This window comes from Manacus vitellinus, unplaced genomic scaffold, assembly GCF_001715985.3.
Source record: "Manacus vitellinus isolate BGI_N305 unplaced genomic scaffold, ASM171598v3 scaffold_1_pilon, whole genome shotgun sequence".
NCBI lineage: Eukaryota > Metazoa > Chordata > Aves > Passeriformes > Pipridae > Manacus > Manacus vitellinus.
In genome coordinates, this window is record NW_021939396.1 from 46245782 (window position 1) to 46261712 (window position 15931).

The 15931-nt window shown below is 40.9% G+C and overlaps 1 protein-coding gene across 5 annotated transcripts in view; it reads left to right on the top strand.

Annotated features, from left to right (window-relative positions):
• OSBPL1A (oxysterol binding protein like 1A) overlaps window positions 1-15931 on the top strand; it is a 75749-nt gene that overhangs the window by 28092 nt on the left and 31726 nt on the right. Inside the window, exon 1 of one of the 5 annotated variants that reach the window (XM_018080925.2) lies at window positions 810-938. The exons of 3 other annotated variants lie outside the window; for them this stretch is intronic. The gene's annotated coding sequence lies outside the window, so the exon portion shown is untranslated. Of the gene's footprint in view, window positions 1-809; window positions 939-961; window positions 1181-15931 lie in introns of those variants that run through there. One more of the 5 variants, XM_018080920.3, reaches the window with a different exon arrangement.

Genomic DNA, 15931 nt, shown 5'->3' on the forward strand with positions numbered 1-15931 from the left:
CAGCATACCAGAACCTACTGATTGACTGAGGAGAGGCTGCTAACTTCAGTAAGGATAACCACAGTGAACGTGCTTTCGGCTCTCCAGAGAAAACTTTATTTAGTCAATCGCAGCATAATCGTGCAGTCTGTAGATGAAACTGCAAATGCAGCGCTAAAGAAAAAGGAAGGTTCAGCCGTCTTCCACTTGCGCTAGAAATGGTGCATGAGCGCGATACCCGAAGGCTCCATCTGCCCGCTGCTTCTCCTTCCCCCCGGTGCGGGGCTCGGCGTGCGCGGTGCCGGCTGCGGGAGCGGGGCCGGTTCCACTCGTCCCGGAGGGGCTGCGGGAGGAGGGTCCCCCGGCCCCGCGCTGCCCGCCGCCCGTGCCGGGGAGGGCGTGACCTCCGGGCTCCACTCGGCGGGAGCGGCTCTGACGCCGCAGAGGGGAGCGGGGGGGGTGGGGGAGCTTCCAAAATAACCCACTGCGGCGGGGCTCCGTGCGGGGCGGCCCCGGCGGGCTCGGACACCCGCGCACCGTGCGGGCCGCCCCGGGAGCCGCGGCGCCGTGCGCGGTGGGCAGCGCCCTGCCCCGGGGCGCGGCGGGGGCGGGAGCGCTCGGGCTGTCAGGCCATTTTTAGCCGGGCTGGGAGCCGGGCTGTGGCCGCCCCGCCGTTTCGGGGTTGGTTTCCTCTCCGCCCCTTCCCACCGCCCGGCGGGACGCGGCGGCAGCGGAGCAGCGCCCCGGCTGCGCAGGGCGGGCGCGACTCCCCCGCCCCCGCCCCGCCCCGCCCTGCGCCGCGGCGGCCGCGGAGCCCGCGGCGTGGTGGTTCGTGGTGGTGGAGCGGTGGTGCAAGGTGAAGGGGCCGCCTGCTGCGCTGTGCCGGCCCGGCAGGTGCTGTGCTGCCAGCCCGGGCCGGCTTCCCTCGTAGCGCCTTCCTTCTCGAAGTCCGTCCCGCGGTATGTGTGGCGTGCATGACGGGCTGGGTGCTGTTGTTTTGATGGCTTTGCTCCCGTGTTGACATTGGGGTGAACCCATCAGTGTCAAGCAGTGATAAGCGCAGTACTTTTTGCGAAGCAGCTAAACCGTGTGAGGGGAAAACCGAAGGTAACTTGGTTGCTTTAGTCTGAGTATTTACCGAGGCGCTGGTGCCGGAGCCTGCACAACTTGAAACGTTTTCTGCAGTGACTTTGGGCACAAGGTTAGTAAGTATTGTTTCAAAGCAGGACTTCTCTTGGACTATTTCTAGCAAATATCAGAACCTCCGTTCCTAAAGCAGTTTGCTTCTAATGTTTTCTATATTCTAAGTTATTTTTATATAGTTGTAGGAGTTTAACTTAAGGTTCTTTGCATGCTATTTTCTCTGCTAGATTTTCTGAGTGAGTTTAAAATTCATCTCTAGTACTTGAGCTACACGTACTGAAGGTGTGTGAAATCGATAGGAAAGGTATAATTTTTTTCTGGTTTTTTACCTTGTTTCTTCACTAACCGGTGCTAGATAAAGTGTGCTGATGAGTATCTTGACTCTTAAGTTTCACTTTTACCAGCAAGGGTTATATTTAACAGTAAATTAAAGAGCTCATATTGCATGAGTTTATAACAAATAGCAGTTGTAAGATGACTTTGTTTGTAGTCTGTTTGTGGCTTTGGATCTTCAGCCTTTGCAAATTTGTCATTCTTTCTAGTTTGTTTTAAAAAGGAATTTTTTACAAGCTGATGATAAATGTTATCTGATAAGGGATTCCGAAAAGGTTTCTTCATTTTTTTCATTAAAGAGTTGTATATTTAGCTATGAAGAATTTGTCACGACAAATTAAGCTTGTTATTTTTACATAAACATTTCAGATCAAAATACGGTGGGTCGTAGTCCTTGAACTTGGTTATCTTTGCTGTGGCATAATGCTCTCTCTCTTGTATGTTTAATTGACATACTGTAAATAAAGAAAGTGGACATAGTTCAGCTAGCACGTATTAAACTCTGGAAGTTCAGTGTACCGCCTTAGTTTATTTCATATTTCTTGGAAACGTAATGGAATGTGCGAGGGTTAAATATGTCTCTGTGTTCTTGTGAATGCATGCGTGCTCTTTGATAAACAAATAGTTGTCTTTAATATATATCTGATTTTCATCTGGGAGACACATAGAAGCACGGCTGTTATAACTTAAACCTAGTTACTACCTTACTATATTGTGAATGAAGAAAAAGCCTGTAGGCTATGCCCAGATGACTCCTTAATGAGGCTTTTTATTATCTGTTTCCTTGTGGGGATGCAAGTGAGGGGAGCAATGATGAGACACTGCAGTCATGGGAGAACTGCTGATAAGGGCACCCTGAGCAAATGTGTCTAGAGAAGTCCTGGCATCCATCAGCAGTTCTTTTCTGCCACCTGGCAGTATCATCAGCTACATTAATCTCTATAAAGTCTTGCAAGCCTTTGGTGTGTGGGAGGGAGAGATGAAGAGGTGGTGACGGACTCAAAATTGGAGAAGCTAAAAGAGAGGTTAACTATACGATTTCTGAGTTAGATGTGGGGAGGGGATCATCTCTTGGTTGACTCTTGTACTAGACCTAAAACAGTGGAGTCCTTAGTCCCTCAGGTGCTAAAACCAGTGCCTGTGTTTCTCTGCTCTTTCTCCTTGTGTTTAGAAACAGGTGAAAGCTCTATTTTTTATTTATTTTTTTTTTATTCCTTTCAGTCAGTGGAGGAATTATATTGTCCATTCTGTTTTGCAGCTCTTGATGAAAGTAGTGGAAATCAAGGCAAAACCTCAGTGTGTCAAGGCCTGTAGGCAATGCCCAGAACCACTGAAATGCTGTTCAGGTTATCAAGTTGGGGAAAGGAGGAGAGTAGTTTTCAGACAGTTGATAATCGCAGTGGACACAAGTGGTATTCGGTGTTGAGAGACTCGAGGTGTGTCTGCATCACAAAAACCTTTATTCACTGTATGAGTCTGTAACTGTCTTGATCGTCTTTCTCCCCCTCTCCTCCAAATGAGTAGAAGTGTATTAGAAGTACCTCCTGCAGCTTGAATCTTGGTGGAAAGTAACAAGTTCATTGGAAGGTTCTCTGTCATCAAGAGGTGCCCAGGTGAAGACCGGTATTTTTTCCTTTTACAGAGGAGCATGGGATATATAACATGTTGTGGAATGTTGTATGGGCATGGCATGTAAGAGAACAAACCTACCAGCAGGAAAGGCATTCGGAAGGTTGTTTCTCCTGCTAGAATGCTGGTGGTTCTAGTCATACCTTGATGATTCTTGCTGTACTAATTTTTGGGTGCTGTAAGTGCACGTGTCTTTCATCTGTGCTAAAGCTTTATAGAGAAGATACTAAAGTTGGAAGAACTCGATAGCGAAATGTTTGTGGGTGGCATAGTGCTCTTCCTCTGGAAGCATTTTTTCCCACCATTGTACTACAGCTTTGCAGATGGAAACTAGCTACAGGTCTGTGAAGGCAACATCCTTACCAATAGTAATAGTATGTAAATGAAGGAGTTTAGTGAGTCCAAACTATCCAAGAGATAGGGGATTTAAAGAACATAGCTAACTTTTTCTTCTGAGGTTTTCCTAGAGCAGCTAAGACTCAATAGGTCACCAGAGTGGGCAGTGAAGCTAAGCAGCAACCCAGACAGAAGCTTGTTAAAATAATAAATACTGAGTTTCCATTCAGGGAGAAGATAAGTAAATATTACTGCTCTTCTTTTATAAAAGGGCAGTATGTGTGTTGACAGAACGCTTGAGGTTTGAAGCAGTTGATAAGATCCTTGGTCAGGTGCCATATAGGAAAGTCTTCTGTATGGCAGATGGTTTTGGCTCATAGAAGGGCACCTGGATGTTAGCATAGGGTAAAAGATGAATGCTGCTGGTCTTTGTCTTATAGCAGGGTCCCAACTCTGGAAATGTTTTGTTTGTTCTGATTGTTTTGATTCTTGATTGGTTTGATTTTTTTGTCTGTTTGGGTTGATTTTTGTTTGTTTGTTTGGTCTTGTTTGTTTGTTTTCATCAAGATTATGCTCTTCAAAGTTAACCTTTTTCTTTGCAGCTGGCTATAGGTTGTATTGGCAAAGGGACATACTGACTTGTAGGGACAGGGAGACGGTTGCTCACTTGTAACTCCAAGGGCCTGTGTGGAAGCTGGTCACACAACTTGACTCAAGACATTCTCCGCTCTGGACTGTGTTACTCAACTCAAAGCACACTGATAATCTGTTCTTGCACTTTCCATAGTGGGTTAATGCTTTTTCAGAGCTTGGCCTGTAGATGTGTGTTTTGTTGGCGGCTGTTGTTAAGCAGCCTTGTAAACTAACTTGGAATCCATTCATGGGCCTCTGGGGAAAGGCGGTGTAAAAACATATTAGTTTGAAATGAGACTCCTCCTTACTGTGCTTCTGCAGCTCCTGGTCTGAGGTTTACTTCTAAGGTCTAGTCTACGACTTATTTGAGTATTTAATTTTTAATGCAAAAACATGGAGAAAACAGTCTTAGCTGAGGCTTCAGGGGGAAAAAAACAAGCAGCAATCTTTAATGGAATAGTATTTGATAGAGTAAACTTCTCAAATAAGAATTAGGAATTCCTTTTTCTATGAATGTATTTGCAAAATGGTGCTCTTTTCTCTAAGTTGATAGAGAAGAACAGAAAAAGAAATATATATATTTTATATATATATTATATATATAACATGAATATTTTCTTTCAGTGTTTTCACTGCTTAGTGCTATGAGAATATTGTTTGGTTTCCTCTTCTTCATACTTTGAAAACAAACTGGAGTGAGAAGGGTGCATGCTTTTATTCTTCTTATGTCATTGTGATGTGAAAATGGCATGTAAAGCTGGTCAGCTTCTTTTCAGTGTTCTGGCTTAATTTGTATTTGATGTGCTTTGGAAGAACAGATGAATAGCAGACTCCTAGAAGTTGTTAGCTCCCAGCCCGCCAGTGTACTGTCAGCTAAGGACTGGTAACCTTTCAGGAAAAAAGAGAAGCGGTAAAAAAAACAGGATTTAAGGCTGAACCTCTATGCATAGCACCATACTTGTTAACTTTGTTTACTGGGATTTTGCGTGCAAGTGTGTGAGATAATTGGCTGGAGTGGCAGTCTGGCTGAGTGGTCTGGTTTTGTGTCTCAGCTGCATGAAACATCAGAACACTGAATTGGGTAACTGCAGTCACACACATTTGCTAATTCTCTGGAGATGCATTATCCTTCTTGACCTTTCTTTCCTTAATTTATAAAAATTAATGTATAAAAATATGCCATTTTTTTCTGTGTAAAGCTGATAAAAGCTAGTTTCCTAGAATAATAATTAAAAAAATAATTTCTATAAATATGAACAATAAACTTCATGTAGCCTGTCAATACTGGATATTGACACATTCTTTTGAGGGAGATATTTAATGCTTCATTATGCGTGTATTTTGTGTGAAGTTGTTTTAAAGACAGTGTCCCTGAGTAGCGTAAGTAACTTAAGGTTTTGTGTCACTTAACAGTTGTCAAATCATCTTAAATTTTTCATGTGGTGGGATTTTGGTATGTTTTATTTGGCTTCCTTAAACATCAGTGATATCAGATCTCTTGCCTTACGGGCTAGTGAGCTGTCCATGTGCAATTGTGTAGCCTTTCCTTGAATAAAGGAGTTTGACTGAATCTAAACTTCCTTTTCTGCTTTTCTTTGTTGTGTTTTTAGTTGATTTATTTTAGTAACTTCTGATTCCATGAAATATAGGGGCCTTCCAGCTATGAAGAATAAAATTGGTGATTTCCCATTTAGACAGTACTAGTGCTTGTGGAAGGGTGTGTTGTCTGTTGTGTTCTTTAACTTTACCTGGCCACAATCATAGTATTGCAAACTACAATTGCTTTTTGAACTTTTTTTTTATTCTGTGACTCATCAGAGCTGATACCATTTTTATAACAGAGGTAAGCAATTGTGAAATTTGACCTCTTGTCTGTTTTTTAATCTCATTACCGAGTGTGTACTTGTTGGCCTCTTTCTCTCCTCTCTCCACCCCCAAGACAGCCAATGAATTTGAAAGCTTTTTTTGTTTTAATATCAATATTCAGAAGTGTGTTATCTCGGCTTGTTGTTCTGTCCAGTAAAGAAATGCCCTAGTATGATGCTGACTGCTGAGTCACTGAGGTTATCACTAGAATTGGTAAGTGGGCTGTGTTTGGAAAGTATTCATGTACTGAAAATAAATCACTGGTGTTGCAGTTTTTCTTGAATGTATATATCAGGCCTGGTCATAAAGGAATGTTAGTAAACTCTTTCTCCGTAGTGCTTATATTGTTCTTAGCATCACTCTCCTTTAAATGCATCAATAATATACTTTAAAAATAAATGTGTTCGGTGTTATATATAAATGGGAAATGCAGGCCTATGCTGTCCTATTAGGATAGTTGATAAGCACACAAAAAACCGAGTACACTCCGTTTATAGTGAATTGAATGTTGCTGCAGAGAAGTGGTCAGATAGAGGCCCTCTTACAAATAAAGTGTATCCATCTGTTGTGAATATTCTGAAGAGTCCATTATAATTGATGTCCAACTTTCTAAGCATAGCCCTCATCGGAATATCTCATCTTTGGGAGTGACACCTGTGATGTGCTTACTTTGCTTGCATAGCTTCATGTTAAGCCATGTGTAAGGTAAATGTGGGCTCAGTGGTTTTAAATAGGAATGTTTCCCCTCCTCTCATGCCTGTTGCTGCTACATTATTAATGTTAAAAGTTGGACATCAATGCAATAACTGTTGGATCCATAGGTACACTAGGAGATTTTGAGAACGGCTTTAAAGAATACCTGTTTGAAGAGGAGGTCTGCATTGTGCATTCTTAATGTACGGGTACTTTTTAGCATAGAAGTAGTTTGTAAACTTTTTCATCTGCTTCAAAGGGTTTTGTGCTGCCAAAGCTACACTGCTTCCACAACAAAATCATGTTCAGGTATGTTATTTGACCTTTGAGTAGAAATAGAGCTTCTTGTTAATCCTAAAATATAATAGTGTTGCTATTGCAGGTCCCTTTTTTTGAGTCAGGAACTATGGTGGGAGAAAGGGGTAGGGAGATCAAAACTGCTCTTGTCTTGTCTGGAAATTTTCAGTGTAATTGGCCAGAGCATCAGCCTCTAGGCCTTGTCCAGGTCTACTGTAGCAGAAGAGCATCTGCAGGAATTTGGAGGGTTTGACCTGATAGACATAAATAAACTAATAGGGCATAGTCATACATGGGGATTTTATCATTGTGGTGGGGAATAATCTTAAATTGTCAAGATAATAGTATAGTTCCTCTAGGTAATGTGGTAACCCATATATGTCAGTAGTTTATACCTTTCTGGAAATGTTTACAAGACTCTTAATTGTGGATGTATTCTGTGCTATGCATCCAAATTGGATTTTCTGTTGTTCCAGTGAAACCTCTTGCTGCAAGGTCAGACAAATCGAATTGAGTTTAAAATGAGCTGGCTGAGCCTTTCAGACAGCTTGAAACCTTAGACAGTTGCATCTGTGTCTATGGATAGCAGAAATCTAGTTTTGTCTGACCTGTATCTCCTCCAGCTCTGAAGCCGCATTTTGGGCTAAGGCCCAAAGTCTAATCTCCCAGAATAATGAAGTGGAAATGGTTGAGGTTGGAAGGGACCTCTGGAGCTCCTCTGGTCCACTCCCCCTGCACAGGCAGGGCCACCTGGAGCTGAGACCATTGCTCAGAACCATGCAATGGCTTTTGAGTGCCTCCAAGGATAAAGAGTCTACAACCTCTCTGGGCAACCTGTGCCAGTGCTTGGTCACCCTCACAGTGAAAAAGTGTTCCATGATGTTCAGAGGAAATTTCCTGTCTTGTTAGCTTGAGCCTGTCCTGCCACTGGGCACCACTGAGAAGAGCCTGGCTCAGTTGTCTTTGCACCCTCCCTTCAGGTGTTTATATAGATTGATGAGATTTGTCCTGTGCCTTTTCTTCTCTAGCTTGAACAATCCTCAGACATCCAATAGTACTTATGGGGCAGACCAGTACAGTAGTGTTAGACAATTTCAGGGAACCATGTGTCAAAGATCAGCTGATAATATAAGGTCAGTGCTTTTTTTACTATTGTCTTTGCTCCCACATGCAGTTAATTGAAACTAAAAAGTGATATGTCACTCTAGGCTGTCAGATCCTGTTTCAGCTTGAGGTGGGGAGAACCCTTGGTGTTCCTTAGACTTTCCCCAAATCTATGGTCTAGTTTTCTTCTAGCAACCAGTGGGTTTTATTGAAAAAGTTTGTAAAAGAGCTTCTTAGAAGTTTAATCTGGGTCTCTTCTTCCTCTGAACGGCAGATGCTGCTAGATTGCATATTGGGGAGTAATAAATATAAGACTTATTGGTAAATAACCTTGCTACAGAGTTCTTGCAAAAAATTTAGAAAACCCCCAAAAAACCCCAACAGTAGAAAGCCCCCATCAGATAAGGGCAGAAGTGTTTGAGATCATTCATAAGGAGAGAAGATCTGTTCCACTGAATTAGAATATTTGGATTTTCTAGTCATTCTATATTTTATTTCCATACTCCAAATCATATTTATCTGTCTGCCCTAACTGCTGGACAAATGTCCACATGACATACTCTGATTTCAGGAAATGTCTCATCAGTTTATCCAGAGCCTGGCTGATGTCTGCTGGCTGTTGCCTGCTTAGGAGTAAGGACAAAAACTGTCTCAGAGGAATATCGACCCTAAGAAAAGACAGTCTTCTTAATGCTGCAAGTCCTTCTGAAAACTGAAGTAGAAATGAGATTTTTGCATTTGCATCTGGTTTTGAAGTCTGATTCTTTAATATTGGAGAGCCTGTTCTGGACTACAGCAAGTAAGAATGCTTTCCAAGGTGGATTTCATTTGGAGATCAGAACTCCAGCACTGCATTGTAAAACTCGCTGTCAATTTTTAGCCTATGTAACATTTTTCACTTTTAACTAATTTGGTTGGCATCCAAAATGAAATAAAAACTATCGGTTGAGACATCTGAGGTTTTCAGAAATGCAGAACAACTGTACAGCATGCGTGTTTGTTTTGAATTGCTTGTAAAAAAAAAAACCAATGTCAGTTATTCTTCATGAATATTTAACAAGATTCCCAACGTGGAACTTGTAGAACAGACAACCAGCTTCAGAAGTGTTAATTTTTTTAATAGGAAGCTGTTTTCTCTCTGAGTCAACAACTGAGTCAAATTGTGTAGCGGCCCTAGTAAACCAGTAAGAGCCAACAAAAACATGGCAAAAACATGACAGTTGCTTCAAAAGAGAAAACATTACATGCATTCACTGTAATCCAACTGGGAAGAAGTGTGGGGAAGAGAATACAAAGGGGCTGATCAAAGTTATCAGTGGTGTATATACTGAAAAATGCTTGAGGGAAGTAGTTAGAACAAAACTGCCTTAAGATCTATTTTCAAAACAGTCCTTAAGAACAAAAAGGAAATGTTTCCTGTATGCATTCTTATGAACCCTTACATCTTAAAGTCTGGTCTCTGTTTGTGAGACTAGCAAACTTCAAAGATGTCCAGAGTCTCTCAAAGGGAAAAGACAAAAAAAAGTCCCTACCTGGTGTGAAAACACGTAGCAATGTACTGTTCTGGTTCTGTTTGCATCACTATAACTTACAGGCTTCAATGAGACCTTCTGTTTGAGTAAGTTTACTTGTGGCATACACCTCCGAGAACGTGAATGCCTAATCTCACTAGGGCAGCACAAAATATCTTTTAGGGTGTGGTTTTTTCCTGGTAATCTTGTAGTTCTTCAACTTGAAACATGCTTCCCAAATGTGTGCATCACTGATGTCATTGAGTCCCAGCTTGTTGTGTTATTACTACTGGCAAGTGTGAATAGCAGCCATATTTAATTTCAGCTTTACTCAGAAGAAAAACAATACTTCACACAAAATGGCAAAATTGGAAGGCTTTTTCTTTGAACTCCTGATAGTTGACTAATCGGTATTGTAATACTGGAACAAAAGTGGGGACAGAGTGTGCTCTGGAAACTGGCAAATTCTGCAGCTCTCAAACCTAAGTATACTTCATGAGATTTATCCGTTTACAGTTAAGTAAAATGTAAAGAACAAATACTTTTGAGAGGAAGACTTGGAACTGCCATTGAGTCTCACTTTAGAAACAAACCAGAAAATGCTCTGTGATTCTGTGCAGAATCACTTTCACAGAAGAAAAGAGCTTCTCTGATAGAAAAGCTTAAGCCCAAGCTTTTAAGCCATCTTTCTAATTTGCACTCAGAAATTAAGTTGTTGAAGTTTCTTGTGCTCTTAGACAGGTTCCTGGCTCAGAGCTGTGACATTCTCCATTGGTTAAAATTGTAGTGCTTCATCAGCCTATGAATAAACAGACTTTGACATAGCCAAATGTGGAAACAGGAGAGGGGAAGGAGGGCAGCAAGGTCCGTGTTGAGGAGGAAGTGTTAGTGTCTTAGGAGAGAAAGGTGGGAGGTGAACAATCTTTGTCCCTAGCATGTGGATAGTTCAGAAACTGTTATTCCAGGCAGTCTTAAATGATGAATTTTTATATTAGACATGCATACTGGAAGAAGGGTGCTGAGCGCTCTCAGCATCTCCAGTTTTTCTCTTGAAAAACAGTTCTCTTACTGCCTAGATGTCTGTCTGTGTTGACATGATCCTGCCAAAGTATGAATTTCTTCTAGGTGGACTGTAGCTTGGTTCCTGCTTCTAGCAGTGCTTCTGCTGTATTTGTTTTATGATCATATCTGGTCCTTTCCTTCATTAGAAGAATTTGATTATGTTGATATATAAATATATCTACATAAAAATATGTATTTTATTTTACTAATAAATGAAATATGGGGAAATACTTTAACTCTCGGAAGAATGAAATGCAGCCTTTCCAAATCAGCCCTGCTAAACTCCTCCTCTTGAACTTTTGAGGTGAATGTTCGTAGTTGCTGACTAACAATGAACCGTTGTGTTCATCTGGGGAATGGCTGAGGCAGAGTCGTATGACTTGATTTACGAAGTCTTTGCTTTCTCCGATAGACTTGGGGTTGGGATGTAAGAGAATAGATTCCCAGGACTTTAAATTGGTATGTAGGGGGTTTGGTTTTGTGTATGTGGGTCTTTCAGCCTTTGTACGAAAAGAAACTTTATCGGCGATGTTTTCTGTGTGTGGATCAGAAAGAAAGCCAAATGTTGTGTTAGTCTTCTGAGTGTTCTTATTCTTTTGAATTTGATGATCTCAGTAAGATGTGGTACTGTGATGCTATAGCTCTAGAGTCAGCTGGGCAGACTTTGGAGATAAGGACTAATGCTGTCTTGTGATACAGTAAATAACCCTTTGCCTAGCACCACTGAGCTCAGCTTACCTCCTTGATTAACTGATCACATCTTGTGTTGCATTTCAGTACTTGCATGAGCAGTAGTTCAAGTCAATGGCAAGGCCTATCTAACTCTGTTTTTAGATCTGATAGGTCTCTGAAGGCAGGTAACTGCCAAGCTTATAGCACAGAGAGAGGGAAAATATGGTTGAAATAAAGCATGACCTATTTTGGATCAGTCCTCTGTACCCCAGGGTGAGCCAAGGCTATGATGAAGTTTACAAGAGCTAGTTTACTCCAGCAAATGAGGAATTATGATGCAAGACTTTAACATACGTTTAAGATAACAGATGTTTGTCACAAGTTCCTTGTGGTTGGTGGTGATCAGCAGGAGGGCTCCATGTGGAAAGGCCGATGTGTAAACAGATCAGAACTCCAAAAGTTTTGTATAGAATATTTATGTGCTTTGGGGCTTTACGAATCTAGGGATGTGTTCATGAAATTGATTGCATCTGTCTTGGAACACTTTGTTGTTGCTTTAATGTGAGCTGTGACACAGTTTTTTGATGTGCCATAGCAGTATTCGTAAATCACTCATTCCTTTATCAAATACCTGAGGCATGCTTGCAAAGAAACATTCTGAAACTAGAACTGTTCCTGCTTTTTGGGGGTGGAGAGGGGGGGAGGGTTAAGAGGAAAGCAGGATTATACATATTCATATCATATACTAATATGTGCTTAGTGGGAGTTAAGTCCCATGAGGTAAAAATTAATCCTTTTTGAAAATTTATTTTCTTTCTGGAAAACATCCTGTATTGAAGCTCAAGTATTGTTAAAACTGTGAGAACTTTCAGAGTGAGTTCTTTATGAGAGCAACTGTTTTTAGTTTTCACTTCAGTAGCAGCTTAAGCAACAATTCATTACTACTCTAGGTAGCAGAAAATCTGAAAGCATGTTTCATAGAAACGTCTGTTAGAACAAACAAACAGTACGTATGAAACTCTGCATTACACCTGTGATTTGCACTGTTAGCCTCAGGTTTTTTGGTAGGGGTTTTATTTGGTATGAAAGTTACAGAAGCAGGGAGACAGAATTCTCGCTTTGGATCCCCAGTGCTTCCTGTGAGTGGTTTTCTGTAGTGTAATGTGTTACAACACAGTGTTTTGTAGGTTTTGTCTTTCAGGATAGTATGTCCTGTTGGAATAGCTGACCCTGGAAACTATCAGTTTCATATGAATAGATGTAGTGGGAAACAAGTGACAGTTTGATTGGCCTTTACTTCATTACAGAAAGCATCAGGAGATGTTCAGAGAAAAATGTCAGTTCTACTATAGCAGCATTTTTCTAATTCCTTAGTTACATGTTCATTTCCAGCCAGGTGTTAGACTAGCCCTTAGCCTCCTACTGAAAACTTGCACCTCTTGTCTGTGCTTTGTGGCAAATGTCCCACAAGCAATGGTGTTATTGGGAGAATGGAATTTCTGTGGCAATTGGACAAAACTATTCATTTTGAAAACCAAAACCTCCCTTCTGAGTCGTCAGAGACGTTGGTGAGGCAGTGTCAGAGGCAGCTCTCCTGCGCTCAGCTTACTGTAGAGCAGAACTGGTACGGGGTGTTCTGACAGTCTGGCAGAGTCTGGCTTCAGATCCCCTCGTGGTTGCTGTGTGAAAGAGGAGGTTCTTCCTTCCAGCCCAGCTCTGAAGCCTGCATGTTTTTTGGGCAGTTGTTCCTAACACTGAAGTTGAGTGCTTGAAAGTAAAATTCAACTAAATCACACTGCAGTGCTGTGAAGTCTGTCTTTTCTTATCTCAGTACAGAAGAAATAAGAACTAAGGTATGCTGTCTTTTAATTTACTATTTTATGTTAAAGGCGGGTAGGACTACATATTATTGAAGTGTCTGTATTTGTTCTGTGCCTTGTTTGCTGTATGTTGGTTTTAGTGTTTACTTGCAGCTGCAATAGCATGTCGCTGAGGTGATCTCTTACTCTATTGGCATAAAGTGGTGTGATCCTTTTCTACTCCACAAAAGTGCCACTGTTGTTGGGCATTAATTTAAATTAAAAACATCCAGCACCAAACAAAGCAAGTATTTTGTGTATTGTACTAAGATGTCTTAAGGAGGGACAGAGAAGCCTTGGTTACAGGCTATGCTGATATAGTTCAAGACTTGCAGTTTTAAAAAGAAAAAAGAAGGGGAAAAAAAGAAAGAAAAAGTAGTCTTTAGTCCATGTTACTTTTCTCCCACCTACCTAATGGAAGTTGAGGGTACAGAAAGGAATGGGACTGGTGTCTGTTACACACAGATAAGCTTTTTGACATTCTGGAATGAGCACGTGAGCTTTCTGCCAGTAATACACAGTAAAGGAGTTAACTTTTAAACCATGTACTTGTTCTTAGCTGGATTTCTAATCATGTGGAAAGACAATAAGAGTGTCTGCAATTAGTTTGTTGCTTTCCTTTAACAAAAAACATAGGTCGAACTGCTAAAATAACTCAGTATAACTATTTAAACTCAGAATTTTGTGCTTAGAGTCTGAAGGACTCAAATGTTACAGGAAGCTGTTGGAATCAGATTTCCATTCAGTTAAACCAAAAGTGAAACTGGTTACCAGAACTCTGATATCTTTTCAGCTGGAGAAGTATGTTTTTAAAAAACAAATCATTGCAGTGACCTAGAAACACTGACACAGAACCACCAAGACTTCAGTGTCAGGTTATAGCTGTGCCTATAGCTCTTAAGGATAATGATGGAGTGGTTGTTTACTTCTGAGACAAAGCTAGGTGGTTTCCATCAACAATAGTAAATCTGAAGTTTGACTATAATGTTATTCTCTTTAGAGATGGCAACAAGACTGATCTTAACTGTCATTGTCTAACAGTACAAGCACAAGCCCAATTTCATTGATAACTATTTGCAGATTAGCTCCTGACAAGGGTAAGGTAGGAGGCCTGACCAGTTGAACATTGGGAACTCAGCTGGCCTCATGCTGGGCTCACTAGAGCACTCTGTGCCACTGTCTCTGTGAAGCTCAATGGAAAGCTTATGCTGCTGGTGGTGGTGCTTACATTATGGGCACCACTGACGGGGATCAAAAAGATAGCAGCCGTTCCATAGTTGGAAAATGAGGAGCTAGACTCAGTACAATGTGAATTGCCATCTGTCTGTCAGTTTGGACACCACTACTAAAGGTACCATGCCTGTATTACACGCTGTGCCTTGCACAGGCTGCCAATAAAATGACTCTTTCAATAATTCCTCAGTATGCTCAGACTGGATTTCCAGAGCTTTGTATAAACAGATATCTGCATCACTTTGGCGTGATATTTACTACATTATATAAGTATTTGTATCACCACGTTAAATAGGTGGCACTCAGCTAATGTAACTTTACAAAATCAGGTGATATTTCACTGAAAAATGTTGGTTTCTCTGTGTCCAGTTTAATAGACTGAAATGCTTCTCAACTTCATTTTAAAACTAGTCTGGAGGTTCCTTCTGTAGTCTTGCAGTTGTTTTTGTGTTGGGACACTGAAGAAAGACACAATGGGAAAGAAAGAACTTGTGCAAAAGGAGTAAAGCTGAAATGTCATCTCCAAAAACGACGGTGGAATAGGGAGGAGGGTGGACTAATTCACATCAAAATTTATTGATTGGCTAAGTCTTGTGAATGAGAAATAGAGTATGGCAAAATTATGCATAATGGGAGTCTGCTTCTTACGTTTTGGGAAAACCTGTCACTCAGCTGATCAATTATGTTGTTCAATAAAATATGCTTTAAAAACAGTACTAATCTGCCTGTGGTGTTTCTTGTTAAGCTTGTAAGAGAGTATGTGGTCCTGGTAAAACAAAACTAAACTAAAAAACCCAACAACATAAAAAACAAACAAACAAAAATCCCCATCCTCCCTTTACAATCATTTTACTGCAAGTAAGTTTTAGGAGGTGTGTCTCGTCACCTTGTCTTTTATGATTGATGAAGTGGTGATATCTCTTAAAGCTGCTTTTTGTTAAAAAAACTGCTTATTTCAAACAAGGTTCTTTGTCCTGTATTTTTAAGTAGAGTTCATGAAGGTTGTCTTAGCTCTATTTCTGCAGCATAGCTTTTTTACAAGTGAAATCAGTTTAGTAATGGTAGTAGAAACTTTATTTATTTATTTTTTTCATTCTCACATTGACACTGTGGAGCTGTTTTGGTGCTTAAGAACGTATTTACAGACAGTATTTCCTGAACATGACCTTCATGCTTAGTGCATTTACAGACAGTATTTCCTGAACATGACCTTCAAGGAATGACTAGTGTAGAGGTGCTAGGATGCAAAGGTTGGTAGAACCACCTCTGGGCTCACTGAATGTGTATAACCATCCCAGAAGCTCAGTACTGTTGTCAAAAGTTTTTATTACACATTTCATCTCAAGCCGCCAAAAATTGAATTAAGGTTTCTTTAAAACCAAGTTCATTCAGTTACGAATGAACATCCCAAAGATTACAAGCAATAAACTTAAATGGGTTTTCTTTTTTCTTTAGCTTCTGGCTAGGGTTGTGTTCCTTATGTGACAGATGACAAGGTGGGGTTTTTTTTTGGTTTTGTTACCTACGAGTAGTGTGACTACTAAGTGTTTGGCAACTAAGAAGCCTAGAAGTACACAGAAA